The sequence below is a fragment of the Macaca fascicularis genome, chromosome 8 (assembly GCF_037993035.2).
Source record: "Macaca fascicularis isolate 582-1 chromosome 8, T2T-MFA8v1.1".
Lineage (NCBI taxonomy): Eukaryota > Metazoa > Chordata > Mammalia > Primates > Cercopithecidae > Macaca > Macaca fascicularis.
In genome coordinates this window covers 39,752,481-39,766,800 of record NC_088382.1, presented here as the reverse complement: position 1 = coordinate 39,766,800, position 14,320 = coordinate 39,752,481, and the positions used below count along the sequence as shown (strand labels likewise).

Genomic DNA, 14,320 nt, shown 5'->3' with positions numbered 1-14,320 from the left:
AGAGAGTCCCCACCAGCAAAAAGGCCCTCACCAGATGTGCCCCCTTGTCAATGGATTTCCCAGTCTCCAGAACTGTGAAAATTAAATTTCATTTTATAAATTTCCCAGTTTCAGGTATTCTGTTTAAGCAACAAAAAATGGAATAAAACAGTGTTGAAGTATTTCATTTTGGGGTGTGCTTATATAAAAATGCCATGTTTTAATTTCAAAATTCTTTTGTTCATTACTGGTATAGGGAAATGCAACTGACGTTTGTATATTAACCTTGTATTCTATACTCTTTCTATAACTGCTTATTAATTGTAGGAGTTTCTTGTCTGTTCTTTTGGATTTTCTACATAGACAATCATGTCATCTGTAAACAAAGACAGTTTTATTTCCTCTTTGCATTTTTCTGGTGACTTTTAATTGTGATCAAAGTGGGAAAATAGGTGTTGAGGACTGTATCTAAGAGACAAATCTGCCTCTTAATTTGGGCAAATTATTTTTACTCTGGGGCATCCATTCTTCATCTGTGAAATGAATAGATGAGACCACATAGACTCTAAGCCACTTTCAGCTTTAATATACTGTATTCAATTTGTGATTCCACTGTCTTGATTTTCAGTTGTATTTCTTGAAAGTGAGTTGTCCTTTGACAGAGTCCTGGGAACTCCTCCTCTATTTCTGGAGTGAGCTCCTACAGCCTTTGTGTTCTCTGAACTGTCTTGACAAGCACTTCTCCTCAGAGGGGACTGGCACACTGACTCACCAGCTGCTATCAGAGTGATAACAGCTTGTTCTGAAGCTTGTGATTTCCAAGGCTTGTGGATTATGAAGCATCCGGTTTGAGAATACAAGCAATGGAAAGGGAGGCATTCATATGGAAATGTTCTAAACTATATTCAATTTCCTGAATTTTGAGTGCAGACGTGTACATGAAAAATTGACAAAAAAAAAAAAAAAAAAAAAAAAAAAAAAAAAAAAGAGGTGGCGGTGGGGAATGGAGTGTGGTGACCAAGCTGTGGTTTACCCTGCTGTTTGAAGCTGAGCAATCCACTTAACCTATATTTCCCTGTATATAAAATGGAAACTTGTAGTAGCAGGTCATCTCATTATTTTCTAAGTAGTGAAAGGACATACTAGAAACAAGATGGCTGCCCTGTGAGCGGAGATTTTCAATGTTGTATATAATGGGTCTTTCAAATGTGTTTAGTCTAATCATTGAGATATCCCAGAATATGAGTTTCAGAAGGGAAACAATGATGTCTGTGCTACTGTGTTCAGTTCCCTCTGTCCCTAGCCATGTCCTATATGTGTAACCCTGGTGGTCAAATTAGCCAAATGTGAACAGGATGCTGGAGCTTTAAACATGTAAATTTGCAATGCACATACACACATACACATACATACACACACACACACACACAAACACATACATGTACTTACTCTTTAATGTCAAAAAATATTAGAATTACCAAACTATTCTTAGATGTCTTTTTGAAAGTACCAAACATGATTGGGTAGGTTTATTGATCTGGTAGTATGTATCAGGTTATTCGAAGCTCTGGAGATTTAGTAGTAATGAAATCCTCGTCACTGCTGTTATGCAGCTTACATTCTAGTTGGGGGAGATAGACAATAAGTAAATAAATATAATGTAAATAATTAGTTGTATTATTGCATATAACACAAGCAAAGTAGGTTAAAAATCAGGGAAAATTGATTTTCTTTGTTTCTAAGAAATGCACTTCTTACATTTGGAGACGCTTTCACCCTTTGTGTTGACAGCCTCTTTGCAAAAGTAAAATTATTCCTATTTTATTGTTAATTCCTCAAATATAGTAAGAAAACAGAAAAACAAGAAAAAATTCAATTAGCAACATTAGCTTTCATAAAAATGTGTAAAGAAGAATAAAAACGAGAATGAGGGAGCAATATTTTAGACACCGTGATCATAGAAGTCGTTCTGGTGAAGGGACATTTGAGCAGAGACATCACCGAAGGGAGGAAGTGATCTATATGGATATAGATAGCTGAAGGGAAACCATAGGAAAATAGAACAGAAAGTGAAAAAACAGACATATTCAAGAAACTACAAAAATTTCTATGTGACTAGAACAAAGAAAGCGAGATTGTGTGGCAGATAATGATGTTAAAATATAGTGAAGAGCCAGACCTTGGAGAGCGATGTCGACTGTGGTAAGAGGGTCAGATGTTATTATGCTGAGTTAAATGAGAGTCATCAGAAACCATACAGTATTACCCATTATTGTGCAATTCAATAATAGATATTCTAATTAGAAGTAAACAATGTGTGTTATTTTCAAACACTCTTCTGTTACCTAATCTACATTCCTCCTCAGAGTCATCAAATGCCAAAGAAATCACCCCTCCAAGATATCGCATCCAAATCTTGTAAGTTTATATATATATATATACATATACACACACATACACACATATATGTCTAAATATTTTTCCCCCATTTGAAGAGAATCTGTGGTCCTGCATTTTTTGACATTATGTTATAATTGTATTCACAGGACAAGGTTTCTTCTGAATGAAAGCCATTTGTATATTTTGCCTCTGATTTATCTCTAAAATAATTCATCATGTCTTGATTTGATATAGAATTGAATCTTTCTGGTCATTTTTCTCAGGTCCATCTTTAGAGGTATAAACCTCTATAAATTTTAACCCTCTATAAATTTGATGACCAGTACTAAGTACATTATATATCTTCATCTCTGTTAATTGCTATGATTCACATTAGTTCAAGGCAGTTAATTTTCCTACATTCGGAATAGTTTCATATGCTCTCCTTAAGCAACCTATTTTCCTTAAGTTAAACTTTCTTCAACTTGAGGGCCCAGGGGAAACTAGGCGAGTTGTCATTGGGCACCTCTGCTCTAACTCAGCTGTGTGCTACACATGAGCCAGAGTCCAGCAGAATATGAGGCAATTCCTGAGAAAGCTCTACAATTTCCCAGAATAGGCAACTCTTTGTATTCTTTTCTTCCCCTATCTTTTTATTCTTTTCCTTTTTCCTTTTATTATTCTAATTGTTTCCTTTACCTTTTTCCCCCTTTTATTTTCTTTTATTTACTTCTCATGGTGGAACAGCTAGTAATGTTCAGTAATTCCCACAACCATTTGTTAGTCTTGTTATTGACTAAAACCAAGTTTTATGTACATAGGAAAAAATGAGTTAATTACAGAACACAGTTTCCCTGGTCCTGAGAAGGAATTAACAATATCTGAAATTTCATTTTTGGACATTCGTCTTTTGGCCCAAATATTTGAGGTAACACAATGGTCCTATAGTCAGACTGAAAAGAATCGTAGATTTTTACCCAATATCAAACTTTACTAATTCCCAGGGTACAGGTAATCAAGAGATACAGGCAAAGCAAAGACATGTCTGTGACTCCCACACCAGCTCACTGGTCTTCCTATGCCGCATTTGGATGCACCTTATTTTTGGCAAGATCCAAAAAATTCCTCATCCAGATAAAACACATGAGGCCCCTAGTGATGTGTGTGGAACACCACTTACACAAAGGTAGCTGTTTCAGACACGCAAGCTTTCCACTTTGGTCTCAGAAAACTATAGAATTGATGTTTTCTAGAGTGTCATTCCCCATACATTCATAGATTACAGGCTTATTTACCATAAACAATCCTAGTAGACCAGTTATATCCTGTTAAAGACATGCCACGGATAAAGGTATTTCTTAAGTAGATACTAGCAACAAGTCAAATTAACATGTTAATAAAATTTGACCAAGTTATTCCCCTCTGTTTCTTGTTTTCACTTTCCTCAGGAGTCTCCAGGATAGGAAGGGTGGATTTCAAACTAACTGATAACTTTTTTTTTTCTTTCCAGAAAAATTTAAACACCTATTGCTGGCTTTGAAAATGGAAGAAGAATGCCCTGATTGAAGGAATGTAGTGGCCTCTAGCAGTTGGCAAGGTAAGGAAATATCTTCTCCCTTAAAGCCTCCAAAAAGAACTTATGCCCGCTGCATCTTGATAGCCCACTGAGACCCATTTCAGATTTCTGGACTATGGAAATTTAAGACAGTAAACTGCTGTTGTTTTACACCACTAAGTTTGTGGTAATTTATAGAGCAGCAATAGGAAACTAATTCAGGCATGTTCAACTGGCATTTATTCAGATGTCATGCATGAGGCTAAAACCAAGCCATATGAAGAAGAGTAGGAAAAACTGAAGGAAAACATATTTGGGGTATGAAGAGAAACAATATTTCTAAAGCCTTCATGTAGGAGAGAGATATAATAAGGTTCTGCTGAATTATGTGGTACAGATAATAATAAAGTATATAATATTCTGAAATGGTCAATGTAAACGTATAAGAAATTAAATGTAGTGATACTACTGTTGGTTTCACCAGTATAGTTACACTTAAGATAGATCTTCATGGTATTTACTACCCTTATTTCCTTTTTGTTATTTGCAATCATAAGCGAAAATTCAAGGTTGGCCAATAACTAGAATATTCCCTTTTGACTGCTTTGTTCTACTATCGTACCCATGGAGGTCTGGAAATAGTCTTACTAGCACTTTATTAGAGATGTTGGTTGTTAGGATCAGTTCCCTCTAAGCAAGTCAGTTCTACATGTTGTATACTGCACATTAATTTTTTCATGTATTCAGGACCTGTGTTAGCTGTTTTGGAGAACAGATGAGTTCACAGATGAGTGGAGGGGAAATTTGTGGCGTAAAGACCTTGCAGTCCCACCATAGCTCACATATACTCTGCTTCTGTCTTAATTTGTGCTGCATTCTCTCCAACTTACCATATGTCCAACTCCCTGGGAGGAGTGGAAAAAAGAGGAAAAGAAGGTGGCTAAATGAGGCTTCTGTAAAATCCCAGCTCAGGGACATTAACTGGAGATTCATATTTAGATATATAGCTATTATTTGTATTGTTTTATTTATCACAAGAAAAAGTGGATAGAAAATCAGCAGAAAGTAGTTTTTTTTGTTGTTTAGTTTTGTTTTGTTTTGTTTTTAAGAAATTGACTTCTTAAATTTGGAGACTTTCACCCTTTGCACTGACAGACTCCTTGTAAAAAATGAAAACAATGAAAAAATTCTTTTTCATTGTTAGTTCCTCAAATGTAATAAGGAAGAAAAGGAAAAACAAATAAAAATTTCAATTAGTAACTTTGAATTCCCGAAATTTTGTGTATTTTTCCCTTTTGGTATATGGATACTGAAATTAAAATTGGACCTGTTGAGCACCTTGATGTTAAGCAAATGTCAAGCCTGCTCATTCAGCAAAATGAAAACCCTGTCACTTTTGATTCTCAGTTCCTGTGGTTAGGCTAGTCTCTCAATCACTGTTTCCCATACATATTCAGGTATACTGGAGATACTTTTTGGCCAATTAGCATCCCGATGGTTTTGAACATTCATGACAGTGCAAATCCCTAATCATGAGGAGGACTTAATCTAAGAGTATTTGAGCAACTTGCTAGAGAGACAGCTGAGATTTCAGCGTAGCACATGTGTTTTTAATACTTGCTATTCTACATTGCTGACCTTTTTTTGAAATAATAATTTCACATTGATATAGTTAACCTGTAAGCATTTTACATGCAGGATTCTTATTGTGCATTGAATTTGTGTGTCATGCCATGACATGGAAAGAGCAAAGAAGGGCTGAGTAGGAGAAGTCAGGCTCAGAAGTCTCTCAGATGCCACGCACCACACAGGGAGTTAGTGATGATAAGAATTAGACCACTATGGCAGGCTACTCGGGTGAGATACTGAGTCGGGGGGATAGATGAGGTCAGGGGTTTGATGAGGGATAAACAGGCAAGAAATTGGTTCATTTAAGGGAACACTTTGAAACAAAAGAATAAATGAAAAGAAAAAAAGTCAGCAGATTTCAATTGTCTAGTCAGCGTGCTGATGGAAAGCCCAAAAGTCAGGTCACCAAGGGACCCCGAATCCTTGGGCAGGAGCTGTTCACTCCCCTTTGAGGCTTATTTGTATGAAGGACTTGAAAGTCTCTATTTGTGGTCCAAAGGAAAGACTTGATCTGATAAGGGTATATACTCCTGTATAACACAACGGCAAATTTCATGTCCTTGTAGGGGTTTCCTGCACCAAAGAATGAGCACAAAGAGAAGCTTTAACCATAAGCCGGTCAGGATCTTTCGATGTCTACATTGCCTTCAGGATAACTAAAATAAGCATTTATTCTTATATTATTTATTCATTCATTTAATCATTCAGCAGTTATTTATTGATTTTCCCTGTTATATGCCAGGCACTGTTCCAAGTGCTGAGGATATAGCAGTAAACAACATACATACATTTCCTCTCCTGTTAGAGCTTTTATTCCAGGGGTTGGGTGGGGAGATATATAATAAAGAAAGAAATGAGCATATAGTATTTTAGATGGTGATAGGCATTACTGAAGTGAATGGAGCCAGAAAATGCTTAGAGGGAAGGCTTCTTATTTCATATAAAGCAAATAGAAAAAGTTTCGCTGATAAGGTGGCATTGGAGTGGAGACCCAGAGTTCATGAGAGATGAGCTCAGATGACTTTTAAAGCATGCCAGCAGGGCAGGGAAAAATGGCTCATGCGTGTAATCCCAAAGCTTTAGAAGACCTGGCATGGTGGTTTGTGCCTGTAGTCCCAGGTACTCCGATAGCTGAGATGGATCACTTGAGCTAAGGAGTTCAAGACTACAGTAAGCTAGATTGGAGCTAGATTGGGCCACTGCACTCTAGCCTGGGTGACAGAGCAAGGCCCTGTATGTAAATAAATAAATGAAGCAATAAATAATGTTTAAAAAGCCAACAAATGTCTTGATACTCCTTCCTTAAAGAAGTGGAGCTTAATTTCTCTCTCTTGAGCACAGACTGGACTCAGTTGTTCACAGAATGCAGCATGTCATTTGGGGAGCTCCTGAAGCCTCCTGCCTACATCTGGCAGCAGAGGCACATGTATTGAGACTGCAACTCTGGCCAATATCTTCCCGGCAACCTCACAAGAGACCCTGAGACTGATCCATGCTTCCTAGAGTCTGTGCTACTCCCAGATTCTTGACCTTCAGAAACTCAGATAATAAATATGAGTTGTATTAAGCTGCTAATTTGGGGTAATAGATCACTAATTCCTGAGCCATGAGGATATCTTGAGTAAGAGTAATTCAGGAAGAAAAATTCCAAGTACAAACGTCTCATGGAGGGAGCATGGGGGTGTTTGAGGAACTCAGGACATCTTTCAGAGTTGAAACAGAGTGACTTCTGTGGGAACCCAGCAGAGGGAGATGGTGTCTAAAAGGTAGCAATGGAGCAGAACAGTTAGAATTTTAGAAACCACTGTGAGTTGAGTTAAGAAAGGCAGTAAGCTGGAAAGACAGGAGGTAGCAGTCAGAGAATAAATGATTGAAACTAAAATTGTGGAGGGGTCTAGTTATTAGTCAGTGGTGCTTCTGAGAGAGGGTTGGAGTCAAGATCATTGGTGAGAGGTAAAAAGATAGAAAATAGAAATCGAGTTTTAAGCTCTTTTTCTGAAGATTTCCATTTGTTTTCTGTCTACACATCTGCTTACATAAATGCTATGTTAGCTACAGCGAGAACCAGGCAAAATATTGAAATGGATTATCTCAATTCCAACACTACTGCTTTTAACAAAACAACACAGTGTGCCTTATTTGATTACAAAACAGAACCTGGATTTCAAAAATGATTGAATCTAGTAAATTTCCTAACTCTTAAAGAAGGAAACTGCACAATAAGAGCTCCTTAATTAATACTTCCAGTTCACCATCACTCTCATCTATTTTATTCAGGATAAACTGATTTTATTATTATTTCTCTGTTCCAAAGAAATCTATCAAATTTAAGCTCTCAGAACTTGGTAATCTCTCAGTCAAGCGTGTTTATACATATTTCTCATATTAAGTGTGGCTGATTTTGTTAGCTGTAAGTTGGAATTAATTTCTTCAAGCAACACTTGAGCAAAACACTGAGTTCCTCAGTCTACATCTACAGGAGGAGCACTCCTCCATTTTCTGTTTTTCTTCATTGAATTGAGTACAAAGAGATTTTTCAGAGTTATAAATACAAGGCATTCAACTTTGAATCAAGACAAAAATGAGAAATAATGATCACAAGCTGAAAAAAGCTAACCTCAGAAACAATGTGTGTATATAAGGCCATAATAAACATGTTGCGTTCTGTCACCTTGGTCTTTTCAATGAGGCCTGTTTTCTGTCTTCTAAGATCACTCCTATCTATTGATAAATTAACTATGACCTTGCAGCCAAAGATTAAATAGCAAATATGGATTTGGCTATTCCATGACATCAATATTATTTTATAGAGCTCTGGTGTATCAATCTGTTTTCACACTGCTAATAAAGACATGCCTGAGACTGGGTAATTGATAAAGGAAAGAGGTTTAATGGACTCACAGTTCCATATGGCTGGGGAGGCCTCACAGTCTTGGTGGAAGGGAAAGGAGAAGCAAAGGCACGTCTTACATGACAACAGGCAAGAGATAATGAGAGCCAAGCCAAAAAGGAAACCCCTTATAAAACCATCAGATCTCTTGAAACTTATTCACTACCATGAGAACAGTATGAGGGAAACCACCCCCATGATTCAATTATCTCCCACCAGGTCTCTCCTACAACAAGTGGGAATTATGGAAGCTACAATTCAAGATGAGATTTGTGTGGCAACACCATCAAACCATATCATATGGTGAACACAATAATCTCAGATGGTAAGAAAGTTTTGTTTTTAAAAATATATATATTTATCTTATTTTAGATTTTTTTTTTTTTTTGCTGAGGCAGGGTCTCATCATGTTGCCCAGGCTGGTCTTGAACTCCTGGGCTCAAGCAATCCCTAAGTGCTGGGATTATAGACAAGACCCACCAAACTTGGCAGACAAACCTTTAAAATTGTTTAATTTTGTAAGGCTGCTATAGCTTGTCAGACATTTGGAAGTTATTTTGTAATCATTTTATTGTCAATCTTTCTTAATTTATATATATTTTTTCATGAACAATTATTGCCTCCTATTCCTACTCCAGTACTCAGTAAAGCGTATAATGTAGAACATTTAAATATTTGAGTTTTAGAGATGCTATGACTCAAAATCGTGTACTTAAAATTTTTTTATAAAAGTAGGACCGATTAACAGAATTTCAATACTTTTTTTTTGTAAATAGCTGTTTTTAGCAGATGTCTTAGAACAATAGTGAACTGAAATCATGTAGGATTTTAATTACCTGGGAATATAAAATTAGGTAGAAAACAGACTTTATCCAAATTGATGTGTGTGTGAGCATATACTGTATGTTTCAGAGCAAAAAATGTTTGTGAAAAATAACTGTACTTTCTTAAGAAGACACTTTGCCACATAAGGAATATTGATGATATAACTGGAAGAAGTTCAAAGTTCACATTCTATTCAAGAGCATTAGATCCAAATAAGCCCATATTTCTGTGTGGCAAATTAAGCAAATGGCAAAGAGTAATTTTCTCTGAAATAAGGGACTATTAACAACCAGAATATGCCATCTGCATTAAGGCTCCAGAAACACTATTTAAAGTAATTTACAGGTTGGCCAATGATTACAATTTTTTCTTTCTCATTTGTACTCAAGGGGATTATTTTCAATTAAAATAATACACAGAGTCCAATTTAGCTTGACACACAGTAGATGCAAATAAAAGTTTGCTCATTTGCTTATATTTGCTTGTTTGAGTTGGGATTTTTGCCATTTCTTTTTTGCTTTTGCATAAAATCTCAACTACAGAAAATTCACTGTGTTAACAGTGTGAAGGAGAAAAATGAGAAGACGGTTTTGTCTGAGTTTTTATACCCTTGAGGGTATAAAATTTATGTCGATTTATGGGGCAAATATTGTGGCTTTTGCTTAAAACTAAAATGAAGCTAAATGCTCCCTATGTTGCTGTGAAATGATTTATTTATTCATCCAGTATTTACTGAGCACCTACTATATATTGACCAATCTTCTGGGCCTTGGGGATAAATTTATGGATAAAATAGACAAAAATCCCTGCCCTACTGTAGGTTACCTTCTAGTTGAAGAAGACAAATGATAAACATTGTTAATGTACAAAATGTTAGAAGGTCACATGTGCTCCAGATAACACAAAAAAAGAAAGGAGAAAGAACATGGGCAGGGAGAAATGCAATTTGATAGGGTTCTTAGCCTCTTGAAGATATAATTGCATTGTCTCCTGGCTCCTGTCTAATTGTTGTCAGATTGGATCAAAATTTGTTTACAACTGCTTTCGGGTGGATAAATTATACTCCACAATAACATGTGAGGCTATAAAAAGCTGCAGTAATATTAAAAAAAATTTTTTTTCGTGTAGCCAGAAATTCGCTATTCTCAATTTCCATGGTTGAAATTTTCTTGACTCTCAAAGACTCTAGAACACAGGGTCTTATTTTGGGCTTCCCTGGCTTTTGTTCCACAACAGTCACCGTGAATATGTGCAGTCTCTAACCCAGTAGTTGCTTACAGATATTTGGCATAATAGCTACTGTGTCAGTCTTTCTTCCTCTGTGATCTATGAACCATTCCACTGTGAAGAGCCTTTTAGTGCTGTGAGGATGAGCAGTAATGACCTTTCTACTTTTGGGATCTGCCTCAAACCCTGAGCATTTCTTCATGGCTGGCTTTTTTGTTTCCTCTAATTTCTCCATCTTCTCCTTAATCCTTTTACCTCTCAGTGATTCCTATCCAATGTACACTCAAAGAAACTCTCAAGATTTACTTAACGCTTTCTAGAAGTAATGGCATGGAAGGCGATGTTGACACTTGTCAGCTATATTCCTTCTGCCCTCCCTCAACTCATGCTTTTATAGTCTTACATAACACAACACAAGTATTTTCTGATAAATTGGCTTTATATGGATTAATCCAAATTGAAGACCTTAGCAGACCTGCAGTCATGCATTGTGATTATTACTATTCCTGGCTAATTTTTCTAATTTTTGAAGAGACAGGGTCTTGCTATGTTGTCCAGGCTGGTTTCAAACTCCTGATCCCAAGTGGTTCTCCTCCCTTGGCCTCCCAAAGTGCTGAGATTAAAGATGTGAGCCACCACACCTGGCCTAAACTCTTGATAGTACACCACAGTAATGCCTCCCTTGCTCCACAGAACTTCCCTACATACCCTAGCACTCCTTCCCCTATTACCTTTACTTTTCCACACGAGATGCCTCTTTGTGTGGAAAAGTTGTATTTTGAATCCTCAAAGAGGAGAGGGATTAACTATATTCCCTGACACCATTGTTTCCCAAACTGTGATCTCTGGACATCAGTGTTCTTTAAAAAAATAGGTTCTTTGATAGGGTGTGGTTAAAAATATTTGGTTAACAACTTTTTCATCAGGTGCTCTTATTATAAGGCTTCTCAGAGTGTTCCCTATGTTAATATTCATATGTTTCCCCAAGAGGGTAAAAGTACATGCAGAATTTTCCCAACGTTTTGTCAATAGGACACGTTATTTATTTTTTATTTTTTATTTGTTGGCAGAATACCAATTAATATTGTGAAAGTCACTAACGTCCAAAGAATGTAGTTTGGGAGATGCCATGCTGTACCCATCAGTAAAGCTTCCCCTGTTCCTTACCCTCAAGTCCTCACTATAGCTTAATGCTGAGTAGCAGTATTTTACGCATGTTATGATGTAATATCAATCAAATGATATCATATCCCCTTAAGGACTAAATGAGGAAATTTAAGTTTAGAGACTTAAACTAATGACAAAATCTAGCAACATTTAGTATGACAGATTACATTTTCTGAGAAAAATGCCTCCTTAAAAAAAATGAAACTTACAGATAAATGAAATTTACAACATATTGTTGAGTTGGGACAAAATAAGAAAACCATAGAATCCTTATGGGTTCTATGAATACCTCTATACGAGGTAAACCAGTAACAGTGTGGGCTTTTGATACGAATGCTTCTATCAAAACCCTAGAGATTGTAAAGCTTCCTTTGATGACTTCATTGGTCTCAATGAGGGTTAGGAAGTCAATAGGAAATCCATGAATAAAACTAGAAAAGCCAAGAGCTCTACTGTCAAATTAAGCATAAAAGAAAAATAAACCTCCCATGCAGAAGGCTATAGCAAGGTGAAGGGGTGGCCTGCCCCTCCACACCTGTGGGTGTTTCTCGTTAGGTGGAACGAGAGACTTGAGAAAAGAAATGAGACACAGAGACAAAGTATAGAGAAAGAAAAGCGGGGGCCCAGGGGACCGGCGCTCAGCTTACAGAGGACCCACGCCAGCCCTGGTCTCTGAGTTCCCTTAGTATTTATTGATAATTATCTTTACCATCTTAAAGATAAGGGAGTGGCAGGACAATAGGATCATTGTAGGGAGGAAATCGGCAGTAAGACATATGAACAAAAACCTCTGTGACATGAATAAGTTTAAAGGAAAATGCTGTGCCTTGAGATGCATATGCAAACATCTCCATAAACCTCTTAGCATTACTTCAGCCTATCACATGGGGAGAAACCTTGGACAATACCTAGCTTTCCTAGGCAGAGGTCCCTGTGACCTTTGGCCGTGTACCTGTCCCTGGGTAGTTGAAATTAAGAGAATGGTGATGACTTTTAACCAGCAAGCTGCCTTCAGGCACTTGTTTAACAAAGACACATCCTGCACAGTCCAAAATCCTTTAAACCTTGAGTCACCGTAGCACATGTCTCTTACAAGGACAAGGTTGGGGGTAGGGTCACAGATTAACAGCATCTCAAATACAGAACAAAATGGAGTCTCTTATGTCTACTTCTTTCTATATAGACACAGTAACAGGCTGATCTCTCTTTCTTTTCCCCACAGCAAGGTCAACTGGCTATTTGGACTCTGATGCTGGATATATGTCGGGAGAAATAAAAAGCCCTGAGAATTCATATTTATATGCTGGGTCTCATGAAGGATTATAGTTAAATTTATGTTACCATTGTGGTTTGAAAAACTTAAAATGAAGAATTTAGTTTAAAGTGGTCTCAGGTTGGTAGTAACTATATGTTTGGTAGAAGCAAATGCAAATCCTCTCTGAAGGAATTCAAGTTTAATTCAGGCTTCAAAGAATTCCACAGATAAAGTTCCAAGTAAAAGGACATTTTGCAGTCAAAAATCATAAAACATCTCAGGGCAAAAGACAGCATGATGGGAACCAACAGAAATAAGGGAGAGTAGAGACAGTATGACAAATAGTTCAGATGTTAGCTTTAGACACAAAATTCAAAATAACTATATTTAATATCTTTAAAAGGAGCTTGAATAGCAAAGGAGCTTGAAATTTGAGAACAAGCAGATGTGAAAAAATAAAACTGCTATAATTGGAAAATGTAATTGTATTTTAAACCTAAGTGGATAGTTTAAACAGCCGATTTGATGCAGCTGAAGACAAAATGTCCTATAAAAAACATCTGAGGTGGTTATTCAGACAACAATCAATAGATTGCAAATATAGAAGGAGGGTGAGAGACTAAGAGAAAGCATTAGAACATCTAAAATACACTTCATCATAGTTTACAGGAGGAAAAGAGAATGGAGAAGAAGAAATATTCAAAGACAAAAGGACTGACATTTTCCAGATATGTTGAAAGACACCAGCACTTAGATCTAGGAAGCCCTGTATATTCCAAACAAGATGAATAAAAAGAAATTCTTACCTTAACACATCAAAGTGAAACTGTAGAACACCAAAGAAAAATAGATAGCCTTAAAAAACAGCCAGAGAGGAAAAGCCAGTCATCTACAAATAACTGGCAATTCATTCTTAGCCTGAATTTTTATTAACAAGAAAGGATGCTGGAAAACAGTCGAAGAGTATCTTCAATGTGTTGAGAGATGCAAGTTAATCTTGAATTTTTTACCAAGTAAAACATCTTTCAAGAGTAAGTATGAAATAATAGATTTAAAAATATGAAAATATTGTTACCAAAAACATTTTGTATAAACAATTTAAAGGGTATACCTTAAACAGATGAACCCAGACGGAAGGTCATACTGAATAACTGAATGATGGGCAAAGGTAATGACAAATATTTAGACACAACTTAACAAATATGGATTGCATAATAACAGCAATATGTATTTCGTGGGAGAAAAAGAGGCTATAAATATAAAAACAACCTGTATGTTAAATATGAACATTAAAATAGGGAAAACATTAAATAATTGATGTAGAATGACTAGAAATGAAGAGAAAATTGAATGAGAAGGAGAAAAGAAATCCAAAAGACAATAAAAGAGGGAAAGAAATATAGAAAACAGGAAA

General features: G+C 36.4%; 1 long non-coding RNA gene across 3 annotated transcripts in view; it reads left to right on the top strand.

Annotated features, from left to right (window-relative positions):
- The window catches only part of LOC123575176 (uncharacterized), a 352,692-nt gene extending 338,939 nt beyond the window's left edge, over positions 1–13,753 (top strand). For 2 of the 3 annotated variants that reach the window (XR_010577245.2, XR_010577244.2), the window contains exons 2-4: positions 3,869–3,955; positions 8,652–8,757; positions 12,874–13,753. This is a non-coding gene — a long non-coding RNA (uncharacterized lncRNA). Of the gene's footprint in view, positions 1–3,868; positions 3,956–6,108; positions 6,296–8,651; positions 8,758–12,873 lie in introns of those variants that run through there. The other variant, XR_012416908.1, reaches the window with a different exon arrangement.
- The last annotated feature ends 567 nt before the right edge of the window (positions 13,754–14,320 follow it).